Source organism: Ambystoma mexicanum, chromosome 2p (genome assembly GCF_040938575.1).
Source record: "Ambystoma mexicanum isolate Mex_15411 chromosome 2p, UKY_AmexF1_1, whole genome shotgun sequence".
Lineage (NCBI taxonomy): Eukaryota > Metazoa > Chordata > Amphibia > Caudata > Ambystomatidae > Ambystoma > Ambystoma mexicanum.
The window spans coordinates 818,328,751-818,345,965 of NC_090923.1; the positions used below are offsets into that span (position 1 = coordinate 818,328,751).

Sequence of the window (17,215 nt, forward strand, 5' to 3'; positions counted from 1 at the left end):
CATTGTGCTGCGCCGCGGCCGGAGCTCCACTGATATCCCGGGCCCTGGGGCAGTGAAATGAATTTCCGGGATCAGAGCTAATAAACACAACACAAAAGGAAAAATGTTCCTGCTCTCCTTATGTGTGGGAACGCGTTGACTTTCAGACTGCCCGCAGTCACTGTTTGACTACAATTAAGCCTGAACAATTCTATCCATATCAACGAGATGCCGTTTTCATTTAAATATCATAAATGTGGGATGTTGTCAAGGGTCTTGTCTAACTACTACCAGTACAGAGTGAGGCTTTGTCTCCTATGGCGCGCAGCTGCGCAGGACTCCCGAACAAAGCCACCCAACGGGATGAGAAAATCCAATACTTGCTGAAAACTGAATATGGCTTTTTCTTTTTTCTTTGTTCTACACCATACATTGCGATTGGTCCACATAATTGAGCATCGCCAAGCCTCCAGCTTTTGAGGCTTTGTGGCATGTCGCTGCTTTGTGTGCCTTTACACCATGTGACATTCTTTGCCCCTATACAACGTAAATAAAGGCTTCCCATATCTGTTTAAAGAGTAGCTTTGGAATTCCTAAAATTGGAATGCAGTAATAATGCTAAAATGCATGCAAGGTTTTTCATTATCTCGGGCCAAGTGGGTGAACATCCAAGGTGCTTCGGTGTCAGTATGATGCCCGGGCCTCTGGTGGTGTGTAGAACGCTGTGTTCCGTGCCAGAGCAAAGAAGAAAGTGAAACCTCCAGTGAAGACCCCTGGCCGACTGGCGGTGCAGTGTTATGCTCCACTTCGGAGCGTAAATGATGATATACAGGGCCCCTGGCCGATCCTGGGCCCGGTGGCGAGTTACAGAGTGCCCCAAGTAGGGGCAATGAAAACCAAATATGCCCCCATCTGGGCAAGGCTAAGAAGGTGCTTGATGTTACGTCTTTGATTAAAGGCACGCATGCGCAAGCCTCGTTCTGGGCCGCGCATGCGCGCAATGATTAAAGATGGTCCGTGCGGCAGTTGCTGCTGGGACCCCATAAGCTACAGATGTGTGTGTACTTGTCTCCTTGTGTGAGTGCCTGCGTGCGAGTGAATGGGGCGGCCCGAGGCACGGGCCTAGCCACCACATCGGCGACGAGGAGGGATGCGAAGAGGAGGGCGCGAGCGTGTCAATCACAGATCTTTTCCTTTAACGCAGCCCGGACCCAACACGAGTGATGGTGGCCATCTTTCATTTTCAACACGTGAGGCAGTAGCGGCCCGCGAGGGTGCTCGTGCGCTGCCCACGTGCTGAGGAGGATACATTTCTTAAATTTGTGGAACCCCTGTGGCCAAGGCCATTCAGATCCTAATTCACAGCCGGTGGCAGGTGCCAGGGCTGATGCCCAACACAGTGTTGTGGTTTACACATCAAGGTACGTCCGTGTTGAGTCAGGTTTGCCTCCAGGTTAAAGGGAGATGCCTGTGCGACCTGCGAAGATGACGGACAGCGACGGTGAAGCACCCACGCGGGCAAGAGTGACCCGACGGCAACATGGCTCATTACAGCCATGCAGGAGTTTGACACCTCGGGCCCACCCTCGAAATTGGGCCCCAAATGGCTCCTGTGGATAAAGAAATTAAACATGTTTTTTACAGCGACCGGGGGAACCGATGATGACACTTAAGTGGCAACATTACTCTACTCGGCAGCTACGGACGTTCTGCGGATCTATGAATCTCTGAATCTGCAGGTAATGACTTATGCAGCTGTTAAAATGGCGCTTCACAATCATTTTATTCCGTTATCAAATGTCGACTTCGATAGATTTGTCATGTGCGGGGAGGAACAGCACGATGACAAATCTCTGGACCAATTTTGTGTACGTCTGCGGCAATTAGCAAGCACCTGTAGGTGGGACAATGAAGAAGTTATGATGCGCAATCAAGTGATTCAGGGCTGTAGCTCCAGCAAATTGCGAAGGCAGATTCTGCGGAAGCCAGGCATGACATTGACACAGATATTGGACAATGGCAGGGTGTATGAGCTCGCCGAGAGTAGAGGCACGAAAATGGATGCTGCAGTGCGCCCGTGTAAAAGTGAGGAAGCGTTTGCAGTGGGGAGACAAGCCCCGTCAAAATCTTGCTGGAGTCAGAAACGCCAAGAAGCAACACTTACGTACGGTGCCCCAGCTGTGTGCCAATACTGTGGGTATGATTTGCCACACTCGGAGGACTGTCCGGTGAAGACTAGAGTCTGCGGGAGATGCAACACGCCGGACTCTATGCCAGGATGTGTCGAGCAGCTGCCCCAGTAATCACGCACAAAGGGCCAGCGAGAGCAGGTGGAGGCGGTTTCAAGAGACAACAAAGCATCGGCACGCTAGAGCAGGACACCCAAAGGCTCAATAATGCGGAGGAAGAAGAAGAGGAGGAAGAGATCTTCTTTATCTCGAATCTGGCTACGGGAGCATGGAAAAGAGGCAACCCACATGTGTCGTGGACATTCAAGGTGCCCCTACACAAGTACTGATTGACACAGGCCTCGGTGTGGGTGGTAGCTACAGAGCACTACAAAGCCATCCCGGGCCAGCCACCGCTGGACAAATCAAAAGCCAAAATATTCATTTTTGGGGGCAACACACCCCTGCCGATTCAGGGTGTGTTCGTGGCGCCCGTGACCCGTGGGACCAAAGCCATCAAAGCAAGATTCTTTGTCACTGACGTCAGCCCACATTCACTGCTAAGCTGCGCTGCGTCAGAGGCCTTGGACATTGTGCAATTTGCACTGGAGGTATACCAAGTAGACGTTGACCAACTTCTGGACAGGTTCTCCAGCATTTTCCAGGGAGTGGGCAAACTGAAGGCAGCCCCAGTGCACCTGCACATCGATAACACAATTCGGCCCAAAGCCCTAAAACATCGAAGAATACCCTTTCACCTCCGGGCACAAGTTGAGAAGGAGCTCCAATCACTCATCGAGATGGACATTATCGAAAGAGTTGAGGGGCCAACTCCCTGGGTCTCGCCTATTGTCGTGGCGCCAGAACCGAAACAGCCAGGTGCCGTCCGCATTTGCGTGAACATGCGACTCCCGAATGCTGCCATCAAAAGGGAAAGGCATAGAACACCTACGCTGGACGACGTTGTGGGTGAGCTACAGGGGGCAAAGCTCCAAGCTGGATCTGAGGTCAGGGTATCACCAGCTAGAACTTCAACCGGACTCGAGGTATATAACAACCTTTACCACTCACGAGGGCCTCTACCAGTTCAAACGTCTCAGCTTCCGCGTGTCCTCCGCTACAGAAGTTTTTAAAAATACCATAAGAGGAGCGCTAGCTGGCCTGAAGGGAGTGCTCAATATGAGCGACGACATTTTAGTATTCGCAGCGTCCAAGGCCGAACACATGAAGCGGTTGGAGTCTACCTTGCAGAGACTGAAAGAGCTGGGCCTTACCCTGCACCGAGGGAAGTGTGGGGTATCGCCGGACCCAAAGAAGATCAAGGACATCTGTGAGGCCGCGGCGGCCCAATCCCCTACGGAGGTGTGCAGTTTTCTGGGGATGGTCCATTACTGTAGACGATTCATAAAAGGTCTGGCGTCCCTATCTGAACCACTCCGGGCCCTGACAAAAAACGATACCACATGGGTTTGGGATAAGAAAGAACAGGAGGCATTTCTGGAAATCAAGAGGGCACTCTCTGACCAAGACACAATGGCGTATTTTGACCCCACTGCGGAGTCAGAGATAGTTGTAGATGCCAGCCCAGTGGGACTGCGAGCTGTGCTCATGCAATCAGATGCCAGAGGCGACATCCGCCCCATTGCCTACGCGAGTAAGGCCCTCACAGACACCGAAAGACGCTACTCACAGATCGAGAGGGAAGCATTAGCGATCTTGTGGGGTTGCTGGCATTTTCGCCTATATATCCTCGGGAAACCGGTAACAGTTGTGACGGACCACAAACCACTTCTGCCAAACTTAGCAGGAGTATCGTCGAAGCCCCCACCTCGGATCGAGCGCTGGATGCTTGCTCTCATTGAGTATGGGGTTCAGCTGATGTACAGGCCCGGAACAAACAACCTGGCCGACTACCCGTCCCGCCACCCGAACCACGAAAGAGGGAAAGGTCCCGGTGAACTGGTGGAGTGTCAAGAGTTTGTTCACAACATCGTTGAGAGTGCGATGGCAGTGGCGCTGTTGAGGGAAGTCGTGGCCGAAGAATCGACGACTGACGAAGTGTTCAAGATCATACAGGCCGCGATACGTAGCGGGAGTGGAAAGAGGTACTCCAGAACAACACCAGGTGGGAGGACAGGGCCCAGAGAGACATTCAAGCACTTTGGAAAGTGTGTATGGGAGGATTGGTCCAAGAGACCCTCCCGTCCCCTGCATCCTCTCCCCCGGTGAAGTCCATGGCTCGTCATGGGTCTCCCCTGGGCCCAGGTGGAGGGTGGGGCCACTGGCTGAAGACATTGACCAAACCTGCTCAGTTTAGCTAGGCCCTGGAAACCATTTTGTGAAATAAAGATGGTTTGAGCCCTTTGCACCGCAGCGCGGCCCCCACCCTTGGAGAGTTTCAATTATCCCTGTGGCCGCAGCTCCCTGGCAGATCCGCTGAGAGCCCGTTCCCACGAACAGACGGACATGAGCTAGTGTTAGATAGATACCAACACTGTAACATTTCACCTTCCGCAGTGTATCGCTGTTTCCAGCATGACCCGGCCAGCAGGGCCTGGGTGGAAAAGAACTGTAAAATGGTCCCCTGACAAAAGCAGAGTCCCCAAATACTAATGAGCAAACCACCTGTGATGAAAGTTCTCTCCACGACCTCTCTGACTAAAAACCTGTAAACTCCATAAAAATGGCAGAATGTGTGCTTACATGACATTAGGGATGAAGCACCCACATCCCTGTAGCTATGCGCAAATAGCAAAAGTGTCCCGGGGGTTTTTAGTGTTATGTGTTTCATCGAGAAGACTGCACCCCACGGTACCGCGCCATAACTGAACTTATGCTGCTAGTGTGCAAAGGAAGACAAATGCAACCATATTGAGAGGTCATGTAAGGGGTGCATGAAAAGGCACCATATGTAGGTCCAAGCTCACTATGTGTCACTGCCATAAGCCTTGTTGACGGTTTTGTTCCTGCGTGCTCCACCAACCTTACTACTACCTCACTTACCGCACATGTATAGAAATGTAACAGAATGTTGTGGGTGTTAAATACTTAGCGTATAGATAACATGTGTTAAATGGCCATGTGAAAGGCACTAATAATGTCAAAACATAAGCTTTGAAAAGACTCAATGAGTATTGTATATTATGTGAATGTTTATGTCTCTTCCACCCAAATCTGCAACACACGAGGGAAATACCTTTGTGAGCACATGCAAGGCCATTCCCCCTTAACCCCAGTGAAGCCTGCCAGACGAAAAAGCAGAGGCCTGTGCTACCCTGCTCCACCTCCCCCAATTCGGCTGAAGCCGCTTCAAACATTCACATTCCCCCGCAGCACCCAAGGCCACGGCCTGCCACCTGAATTATTTACAACCCAGCAGTAAACCCCGGCCTAAAAACACAGATCCAAAGGCGCCCTTTCTTAGGCTCCACGACCTACGGGCTCACCTTAGGTTAATGGCCCCTGTAAAATTAGGACACCCAATATTCTGGCAACACCACAGGAACACATCCAAAATGACTTCTAACAAGACATGATAACGCGGACCGCCTGTCCCATGCCCTGAGACCCAACCCCGCGACCTGTGATACCCGGTCAACAGGACGATGGTAACCATGTATTGATGTATCACCAAAAGACCCCACTCTAGGTACATTCCTCCTGTGTTGCATTACCCTGTAGAATAACCTATTGGAAGATTTACCAGGGAAGATAATATTGCAATGTTGAATGACTGCGGTGTGCATGGCCCTAGGGCAGAAAGTCAGGAAAGACATTCATCACTGGTCACGGCTGGCACAACAACACCGCCCGGATGATCCCAGCTGACCTGCCAGGCCCAGCCCAACCCACGAGGGTAACCAGTGACGTCTTCCAGCCACGGCAAACCACATCGCAGCAGCACCTATAGCTAGTCGTCGCCACCCAATGCCCACGGACATGTGCCCCCTATAGCATGTAGGTTCTTATGACGCTTTTTGTAAATATATACGCCTGTCTTTGCTATTGTCAGACAGAGCGCTCTCGGAGTTTGCAGAGTTCTTTGCATGCCCTATTCTGATTGATAAACTCCCATTTAAGCTCACCCGCACTTTGTCCTGGCCTTATTCCCATCCTGGGAGAGTCCATTTTTGTCTCTCATTGTGGGGAGGATCGTGCTATCTGGGGGACGCTCGCCTTCAGTGGTGACCCCGACGTGATTATTATTTTTCTGCTAACATATATATATATATATATATATATATATATATATATATATATATATATATATATATATATCCCCACCGTCCCCTTTGGCACGAAAATCTCCGGTCGAAAAGGGATACGCACGGTGCGCCGGCTCCGGAAGGCTGCCCGCCAACGGCGACCGGTACGCTCAGAAGTGCGCACTCAACAGAGAGAGGGTGCGGGATCCCGGTTGAAAAATCCCCTTTGAGTACCGCTCGCCGGAGCCGGGGCTGACTGTTGAGCGTACGGCAACACTGCCTGGACGGACCCAGTTTCGGAGACTCTCGGTTCAAGACGGGCACGTGAGTATTGAGTGCGAGTGACCATAAAGGGAGAAGGGGAGGAAATATAGGACAGGGAACGAGGCTGGTTGAAAGGGGACACTTTGGGTCTACTAAGGACCACTCTAAACTTTCTTTGCTTTTTCTTCGCATATGGCCATTAGGATTAAGAGGTGAACAGAGATAAAGAGACGGGAAACTAGCTCCGCGAGGGGGTGGAAGGCGGCGCCTCATAGTGCTATCTTGACTAGTACTGGGAATATATGAAGAAGTGGAAAATGAGATAAAGGTGTCTGGTAAAGGAAGACACAGAGAATACATTAGTGACTGCTATTTTTTCTATTCTTCTCTCTGGGTTTACGGGAAAATAAACAGAGTTAGTACGAACAAAGATATAATCTAAGTAGAAAGACAAGTTTACATCAAAACTAGGAGACGAATACATATCAGAGCAAGACGGAAAGGGACAGCTGGCAAGGGAGGAAAGGGAGGACAAAGTGGGCTATGAATAGAGTGTTGCCTATGGGTGTGTAAGCATCATATGTGTCAGAACATATTTGTTATAATGAGTGTGTAAAGGTGGTCAGCAATGCATAATTATGGTATGGTTATGGTAAGTGTGACCAGAAGAAATATCACAAAGAAGAGTGCAATGTGGTAAAGTGAGTTTTAGTTCTTTGATTCGTTGGGTAAAATTGTTGAAGTTATTGATGGCTTGCTCTTGGATGTGCCCCCTAATGTGTATAGAATAGAGGCTGTGCGCAGCCACTCTCATACTTTACAGGTGGCGGGAAAACACGCAGGTCCCCACGCTCAGTAAGACATAAATACGTGGACTCATATGGTGATACATCTATATTAAGATATATATATATATATATATGACATACATCAGTATCGAGCAACTATGAAGTATGGGGGCAGAAACACCCTTATCACATATTTTTAAGAGTCTACCTGGGTACGCTGAACGGATTAAGAAATATCATGATCAGTGGATCACAGAGTTGTAGGGAGAAGGATTACCTCAGATATGGCCCAAAGGGGGATCGTTTGACAAGAGTGTCCTAGATATGGTAGCTACATGCATTCATTTGAAATACAAGGGGAAGCAGCTACATAATAGGAGAGAAATATTAGACCTATGGAGGTTGTTTGAAGAAATACCCCCGCTAAAGAAAAGGGAATTAGATAGTGATCTGCCATCTAACACTGACAATCCATTACTGATACCAAAAGATGACAAGGTGTTGCCAGAAGGGGAGCCACAGATAGAGGTAACTAGGTTGTACCCGATACTGAGTAAGCCAGTGCCCGCAGAAGGATACAGTGACCCAACATATGTACCCCCAACGAAAACCACTACCACTCAAGGGCCAACAGCACCCCCACCATATGAGAGTCATATAGAGCGAGACCAGGTAAGTACACCAATGGTGAACATAGAGAAATAAACAGGAGACTTAGAGTCCAGGCTCTCTATAGCTAAAGACGAGCTCTCGAGGATAAAAAGCATATGTGAACGGACTGCAATTAATACTGCTAGGTCAGAGCCTGCATCAAGAGCGCAGAGTGAGAATAAAACAATTGAAGACGGGTGAAAAAAAGGAGAGATACTATTCAGGATACAAGAAGAACCGACCCGAATAATTGAACTAGAGGGAAGAGAGGGGTGCACTGATGATGAGATAAGGACTACAGGAGGTAGAGAGGAGCTATTGTGTGATATAGGAGAAGATTTAGAAGAAAGTGAAAGGCTAAGTATGACAATGGGAGGGGGAAGCGAAGGGTTGGATGGCGCATGTTCAGGGAGAAAAATGGACGAAGAGTGGACAGGACGACTAAGGAACAGGTTGGGGAAGATGGCACCATTAGGAAAAACGGGAACGAAGGTGAGTGCAGATGCAACGACAAAGGGGAGGTTACAACTCCCACTAATACACAGGGGAGGAGGGAGGCCGAATTACATACCCTGGGCTCAGATGGATAAGGCCAATTTGTTAAAGTTATTGCCCCCGCTATAAGGAGGGGCAAGCAAGTGGATATATGCCTTTGGGAAACACACAGCAGGGGTACCTCTAGCAATAGGCGATGTGAAGAGTTTGCTAGTATCAGCAGTCGGGGATCAAGCTGACATGTATGGGTAAAAGCTGGCTTCCCGGGAGTAACGTTAGACTGCGATCGCCATGATGGTGCCTCTTAACACAGTACGTGCCAGGGTATGGGACGCCTTACGAGAGACGTTTCCAGACACCCCAGATTTGCAGTCAGTAATGCAGTGTACAATGAATGACGGGGAAGATGCTATGGATTACATTTTTCGGGTCCAAGAGATGTGGAGAACAGAAACGGGCACGCCCTGGTATCAATCAACATCATTATTCTACTTCATAATAAAGAGGGGGCTCCCAAAAGAGGTGCAAAAAGCATTTGACAAAATAGCAGGTATTGAAGCAAAAGGATGGCCCGAAATACAGAGCATTATAGTCCACCACTGTAAACGAATAAAAGAGAGGGAAAAGGAGATAGCGCAGAGAAGATTGGCAGACGAGGCAAAACTAGTACAAACAAAGCTGGTGAAGGTCGCTGCAGCAGTGGCCGCGCTCCCACATAGCAGGGAGGGAGACGAAGAGGAGGAGGGGCTGGTAGCAATACAGGGGAGGATGGCAACGAGTTGGGCAGGAGCAGGGCAACGGCAGTGGAACGAGCAGGAGCAGAGTGGAGGTCCGCAGTGGCAAGAGTGGGCCCCTCGAGGGGGACGAGGTGGGTACTGGGGTCGAGGAGGGGGTGGACAAGGGTATGGGGGAATGGGAGGAAACGGATGGCAAGGTCCCAGAGGTGCGCAAGGAAGTTGTTGGAACTGCGGGAGGTGGGGGCACTTTTCCAGAGAGTGCAGGAGTAGAACAAACAACAGGTTTCCAGAGGTAGAACCCTATGGCCATCCTCACCCGGGGAGCCCATATGGTCTCCCAATGGGACAACAACAAAGGGAACCAGGGCAGGGGCACCCTGAGCAAAGGCAGGGACACCACTACAGAACACAGAATCACCCACAGAACAACGACACTATGCACTACACCCCAGGCAACCCTTTCGCAACGACAGCAAATGGAGCCCCAGCACCAGCCCCCTATAGTGGTGTATCAGTAGTTTCGGGGAGTGTGTTCAACCAGGGGGGGGCAATGAGACACCCTGCATAGGACAGCCCACAGAGAACACTTGCGTGTCCTGTTCTATCTACAACCTACGATGCAGCAGAGGAACCATTGGTAGGGTCGCAGATAGGGGACAAGCAGTTCATATTCATGGTGGATTCGGGAGCGGAGAAATCATGTATTAGGGAGGGCCGGTTTCCGTTATCTAACCGGAAGTTAGAGACGCAGGGGTTCTCTGGGGCTGTAATTGAAGTTCCTTACACAGAAGCTTTGGCTGCGACAGTGGGGGGTAAAACGGTAAAAACACCCTTACTGTATTATGAACAATCGCCAATATACTTGCTCGGAAGGGACCTTCTTAGCAAGCTTAACATGACAATATCATTCACAGAAAGAGGAATAGTGTGTTCGACACCAGGAATATGCCCATTACGTGTAATGCTGGTAGTACAGGCTCAAACAACTGCTCCGGAAATACGTGGCCTGCCAGTGGACGAAAGAATGTTTATTGAAGGTTTAAAAACACTGGCCCAAGTAGTTCCTGAGCTAAAAAAGCTGGAGTGGAGAATACCCGCAGAATTCGTCTTCTGCCCAATAGTGCGCCCAGACATAGCACCAGGGTCAGTGGTATCATTAGACTTGCATGCTGTACAGGTATCAGCGAAAAGGATTGCAGTGATTGGGATGGACATAGACGGGTGTGAATGGCGCACTGTACTGTGCATCAATGCTAACATTGCCCTACGAGGCTTATTTGAGGAGGATCTCTTTTCTGATTCAGAAAGTGATGGCGAAATAATAATGGAAATAGCAATGCCCTGTGACATTTTGATTCAGGCTAGACAAATTCCCGTCCAGTTGATGGCAGTGGCGGGAACGCCACCGTCCTTTTTTGACGATGACATGCGACTGGTGCCAAACTATTTGTGGACAACAGGCCCCCATGATGTGGGGTTGTTGCATGGAGTGACACCAGTGGTAATAAAGCTCAAACAAGAGGCAATTCTGCCCCGAGTGAAACAATATCCATTGTCCCGTGAAGCGGAGGAAGGGATAAAAGAGACAATAAATGCATTGTTAGCACAGGGGATAATAGTGCCTTCAAATTCCCCATGTAACATCTGTATCTACCCGATCAAAAAAGCAAAGGGAGGGGCGTGGAGGATGATCCAGGATTTACACCCCCTAAATGACGTCATACAGAAAGAGTTCCCTTTGGTCCCGAACCCTGCTTCAATATTGTGCAGCATCCCAAAAACGGCATCACATTTCACAGTGGTTGATTTGAAAAAACGCATTCTTCTCCATCCCCTTGGCAGAAGAGAGCAGATACCTGACAGCATTCACATTAGGGGGAAAGAGATACGAACATTGCAGATTACCACAGGGATACTGTGAAAGCCCAAGTATATTCAACCGCATACTACACGAAGACCTGGGTAATTTATCAGTTGAAAGCACAATCATTCAGTACGTAGACGATTTGCTCGTCTGCGCGCAGAGTAAAGAAACGTGCAGAAAAGACTCAGTAACACTCCTGACGCTGCTGGCAAATAAGGGGTACAAAGTGGACAAGGAAAAGCTACAATACTGTCAGGAAGAGGTACTGTACCTGGGGCAGCTGATATCAAGAGACGGAAAAAGAATAATCCCTGACAGGGTAGAAGCAATAAGGTCAGTGAGAGAACCCACAACAGTGAAGGAGATTCAGGAATTCTTGGGAATGTGTAACTACTGTAGAGCATGGATATTAGATTATGCAGCCTACACCAGACCATTACTGCAAGCACTCAAGGAGGCCCAACAAGAGAACAGGAAAATAGAATGGTCAGAAGAGATGGCCGACTCATTTAAGTCACTAAAAGAGTTGATTTCGAGTGCTCCAGTACTCACCAACCCTCATGACAGCTGTACTGACACAAAAGACTTCCCTAGGACACACACAATTGGCTTACTATAGTGGCACATTGGATGCGGTGATGCAAGGACATTTCGCGTGCGAGCAATATCTCGCCGCCGCCGCGTTCGCCAAAAGTGCCACAATAGTAATGGGATGCCCTGTCACGTTGTTCGTGGAACACTCATTATTTGCGATACTTGAGAGATCAAAAAAGTACACTGACCACACAGCGAGCAACAGCCTATGAAATAATACTGTCCAGCGCCAATATCCACGTGGTATGATGCAGGACAGTAAACCCGGCAACATTCATCACAGAACCATGCACACTAGAGGACATGCAAGAACACAATTGTGCAACTTACACAAGGGAAACAGGGGAGGACACTGTGGTGTGCGAGAATGCCCTGAGCGAGGGGGAGGTGTACTTTGTGGATGGGTCAGCATCGATTGACATGGACACAGGAGAGAAACATGTGGGGTTGGCAGTGGTAAGGTTAGAAGAAGGTGAGTATGAGATACTAGTGCAGTATCGCCTTCCATCACATTTCTCAGCACAAGCAGCAGAACTTATTGCCCTAATAGAAGCATTACATGCAGCTAAAGGTTGTGCAGTAACAATATATACAGATTCAGCTTACATGACGACAACAGTACATGGAGGACTAGCAAGATGGGGGCGGAGGGGGTTTCCAAGAGCAGAAGGGACCCCAGTGCAACATGCAGAACTACTGAAGGAATCGATTGAGGCCCTGAAAGATCCAACAGTGGTAGCAATAGTGAAGTGCCAAGCACATACGTCCAACACAGACGTTGTGTCTTTGGGGAACGCGGCAGCGGACGCTGCTGCAAAGGAAGCCTCATACTTTGAAAAACATGAAACAGGTGAGTACATGCTACAGCACAAGACAAACGAAGAGCTCCCAGAAGGATACAATGCGATGCCCATATCACAAATACTAGAGCTGCAGGAAGGGGCAAGTAGTGATGAAAAGATGGTGTGGGAAAAACGAGGGTGTAGCCAATCGGCAACAGACTTACTATGGCGACAAAATAACTCAGGGAAAGTAGTAATGCCGGTCAAACTATTAGAAATAGCATTTCAGCAATTACACTTTCCAGCACACAACACCAAACAACACATTGCAGCAGAGATACAAGAAGACTGGTTCGTGCCCCGTCTCCAGGAGCACATATCGAGATTGACAATGGAGTGCACAACATGCCAGATATACAACTCTGGAATGACGTTACGTACACTCAGGGGAACAATTCCAAAACCGATAGGGCCCTTCAGAGAACTGCACATTGACTACGCGGATATGGGGGAAAGGTGTAATGGGGCACGCTACATGATTGTGGTTGTATGCCCATTTTTGAGGTGGGTGGAAGCAGGCCCATGTGCACGACCTGACGCTAAAAGCGCTGCAAAGTTCCTAGTAAGGGAAGTGTTCCCGCGTTGGGGAATTTGCGACATAATTCGCTCAGACAACGGCACTCACTTTGTGAACGAGCTCTTCAAAGAAGTGACCACATTATTGGGAATAAAACATAAATTGTGCTCAATTTATCATCCTCAAAGTAATGGCGTTGTAGAAAAGATGAACGGACTGTTAAAAGGGAGACTGTCAAAATTGTGTTTTTCATTAAAGAAAAACTGGATCTACTGTTTGCCCCTTGCGCTGTTTGAGCTGAGGAATCAGCCGAGCAAGGACCACCATTTGTCCCCGCACGAAATCGTGACAGGGAGACGGATGCACACTGCACATTCCCCACTTCGCCAACAATCAGACGCACACAGAAGCGCTGCGATATTGGGAGATGAGTTCACAGAATACCTGAAGAAGCTAACTAGGGCAGCGCGCGCAATCTCAAAGCAGCTCTCTCCACCATTCACAAGGGAAGAAGGAAACACAACAGGATCCCATGTAGAACATGAAGTACAGGGATGAACTCTTGATTTCGGATGATGGGTTATTACTGCAAGGGTGACAGATCGTCATCCCACAAGCACTGAGAGCCCGGGTCCTGGAACTGGCGCACACCGGCCACCAAGGGGTCGCAAAGACGAAGGTGCGACTGAGACCCAAAGTTTGGTTTCTGGACCTAGAAAGCCTAGTTGAAATTCACGTGCGGAGGTGCCTGCCATGTCAAGCAGCAAGCCAGCTGCAAAGAGCTCCGCCGATCATCTCCATGGAAAGCAGTGAAAGTCCCTGGGGCACAGTCCATGCCGACTTTGGGTCAACCGGGAGGGGCATGTACTTTCTGGCCGTAGTCGATCAGTGATCGAGGTATCCGAAGGTGGAGTTAGTGGATTCAACAGCAAGTGACCACACCATCTTGGCCCTAGAAAAGATGTTCACAACTCATGGCTTCCCAGAGGTCCTGTGCTCCGACAACGGGCCACCATTCACGGGGAACCTGTTTGCGCAGTACATGAAGGAGAAGGGGATCCAGCATAGAAAGTTATCACCACTCTGGCCCCGTGCAAATGGAGAAGCTGAAAGACTTGTGAGAACGCTGAACAAAGTCTTCCGAATATCAGCAAACGGCGGAGGAGAACTGAAGAAGAACCTTTTTGAGTTCCTCCGGGAATACAGAACTACACCCCACCAGTCGACAGGAGTCGCCCCGGCCGAAGCCTTGTTTGGACACTGCCCGAGAGGGCTCATCCCGGAAGTGGAGGGCCGCGAGCCGGGGCCATCGACAATGACAAGGTCCGACAGGAGAGAGCAGCCCGCAACGAGAAAGAGAGTGTGAGGAGAGGCCTAAGAGAAGGAGGTAGCGCTAGGAGATTCGGTACTCGTGAGGAACCGCGGACCTGAAGGAAAACTGTCGCTCCCGTATGAGCCACAACCGTGGACAGTTACACATGTAAAGGGGACCATGTTAACAGCTGCCAGCGAGAGAGGGACAGTCACCCGCAACAAGTCCTTCTTCAAGAAGGTAGAAGCAAGACACCGGGAGGAAGAGCCGGAAGAGGTTCCTCCACGAAAGGAGAGTGCAGAGATCCCCAAAGCCGACACATCAATGGACATGCCACCACGTGACCGGACACCGCTGCCGACCCCAGGGAGTATCAGCCGGTACCCGGTGCGACAGGGTCGCAAACTACCTGTCTGTCTTAAGGACTACGTCCTGGACTCAGGAGACTGAGCCGACGCCCGAGTCAGGTCGGCGACCCACGTTGGGTCAGTTTAAAGTTGTTCTGTTAATGTTATCTTTCTGTTCAAAGAAAAAGAGGGATGTTACGTCTTTGATTAAAGGCACGCATGCGCAAGCCTCGTTCTGGGCCGCGCATGCGCGGAACGAATAAAGACAGTCCGTGCGGCAGTTGCTGCCGGGACCCCATAAACTACAGACGTGTGTGTACTTGTCTCCTTGTGTAAGTGCATGCGTGCGAGTGAATGGGGCGGCCCGAGGCACGGGCCTAGCCATCACACTATCATCTGAGCAATGATGTCAGACCCTGGGCCCTACCGGCAGTGAAACTGACATTTGTGCTACATGTCGGAGAAGTGGAAATGAAAGAACTCTGTGCTTGCACCTAAAGCAGGCATGTGGCAACGAAGCAGAGTAGTCCAGCAGCACATTACAAAGGAAAGCAAATCGCTCCATACCAGCCCAGCGGCAAATGTGGAGGCAAACGGTCCTCAGCAGAATCCCAGGCCCGTCAGCGGTGACTGCCAATGTGCCTATCCAGGAGTCAATATGGACAGGGCGGCAATCGCTCACAGAACACGTAGCTGTGGCAGAAGAATACGTGAATCCTGGGACACGAGGGGGTAAATGGGAAACGCAAGGGGACAACGGATGTGTGGGGTGTGCCCAAAGAACGGAGATCCTCAAAAAAAGGCACAGAGTATACACCTTATCCTGGCACAAGTGTCGGGCTTCGGGATTAGGAGCATCCCTTTTGACAGATCGTGGGGAAAGTACACTGCAATGCTGGGACTAGGTACAACATTGTATACCCCTTGGTGAGAGCTCAAGACAGAGTGAACGTGGACGGCACAGCCTAGAGGCACTGAGCAGCGTCCCGCTGCCTGTCCCAAGGTCCATCAAAAGATGGGGGCAATGACACGCACTCCATGAATGAGCAGCAAGCAGGGAACGTAGGTGGCTGTCTGCTCGCGCTACCGTGACCACAATACCAACAGTGCCCCGCAGCTCTGTGAGGGAAATCTCGGCCTCCGGCGGTGAGCATCTGAGTGTTCTGGGATCCGGGCTACGCAGAGGTAAACTGTGGTGAGATCCCAGGCTAGAGAGGTAGTGTAACATGTGGGACTCCTGCAAATGGGGATGTATGTGTTGTGAGGCTGCCTGCTCTCATCAGAGCATCAAACCAGGAAAGTGCTGCCCTACATGACAGTAATCTGGGCCAACCCAATGCCAGGTGTCCCACTGCCTGCACCAATAAGCCATACCATTGAACAGGACGGTGGCACTGACACTTAAGAATTCTGCAAGCGGAGGACCGCAGGAAAAGAAATAATTAGACTGCACAAGCCCATGGGTGTTTCACCGCAATTTGGTACGCCAGGAACAAGGAGTGCAGGGGTGCTACATTGAGCGTGCCCTGACTGACCCAGTGCCGATATACCTCCCACAGACTGGTGTGCCTCACACCTGCACAGCGTGTTAAGCAAATGGGCAGGTCAATGGTGCCGAGCCACCAGTGTCATCAGGCACAGCTAGCACGTGGCCTCATCACTTTGCCACTGGTGTGGGTTTTGCACGGTGGGCGGCACTACATCAATGACTCCTGCCTCGTGGAGGACAGGAAGTGGCCCAACACCGGGTCACACACCGTTATCTGTGTCCGGCCAATGCAGACCTCAAGTTCACTGCCCAGAAGAAGAGCTAGGAGCAAGGGAGGGTTGCAGCTCCTCCCGAGTGCTTCTGCGCCCACCAGTGCACCTGTAACATGGTGGTACTCCTGATTGGGGAGGACATGGCCAAGAAGGGAGGGGTGAGTGTTGTCCTGTCACCCCAGACCCTATCAACGCCATGGAAAGGAGGGGCGCTAGCCTGTCACCCCCAGGCCCTGTCAACACCCTGTGGTGCAGCCTAGACGCCAAGTCACCCATGTCTCGCTGACGGCCCAACATCAATGGACCGACCGAGCTGGACGCTGGCGTGGCTTGGATGCCCTTATATCCGCGTCTCGCTGCCTACCCCAGCATCAAGGGACTAAGCCGATGTGGCCCCTGGTGCCCCCAGGTGCGGCTTTACCGGCCTGTGAACTGTGACATTGATTGACCTGAACCTGTGGTAATGGCTATCCTGGACGGACGCTGATGGAAAGTGAACTGGTCTCCTGCAATCCTGCAAGTGCTTAAAGAGGACTTCATAAATACATGTTGTGAGGTGGTGATCCCGCAGTTGGTAGGTGTGCACAATAGGGTTCGCGCAGCTAACAATGGCGTCATTCAGTGGTTGCAGTTTCCACACCCCAGGTTAATAAAGGGTTTTGAGACATGTGGTCAAACTGCCAACACTCCA

The 17,215-nt window shown here is 50.4% G+C and overlaps 1 protein-coding gene across 11 annotated transcripts in view; it reads right to left on the reverse strand.

The window, feature by feature from the left end:
• Window positions 1-17,215, reverse strand: part of C2PH14orf132 (chromosome 2p C14orf132 homolog) — a 275,910-nt gene that overhangs the window by 218,462 nt on the left and 40,233 nt on the right. The window lies entirely within an intron of this gene.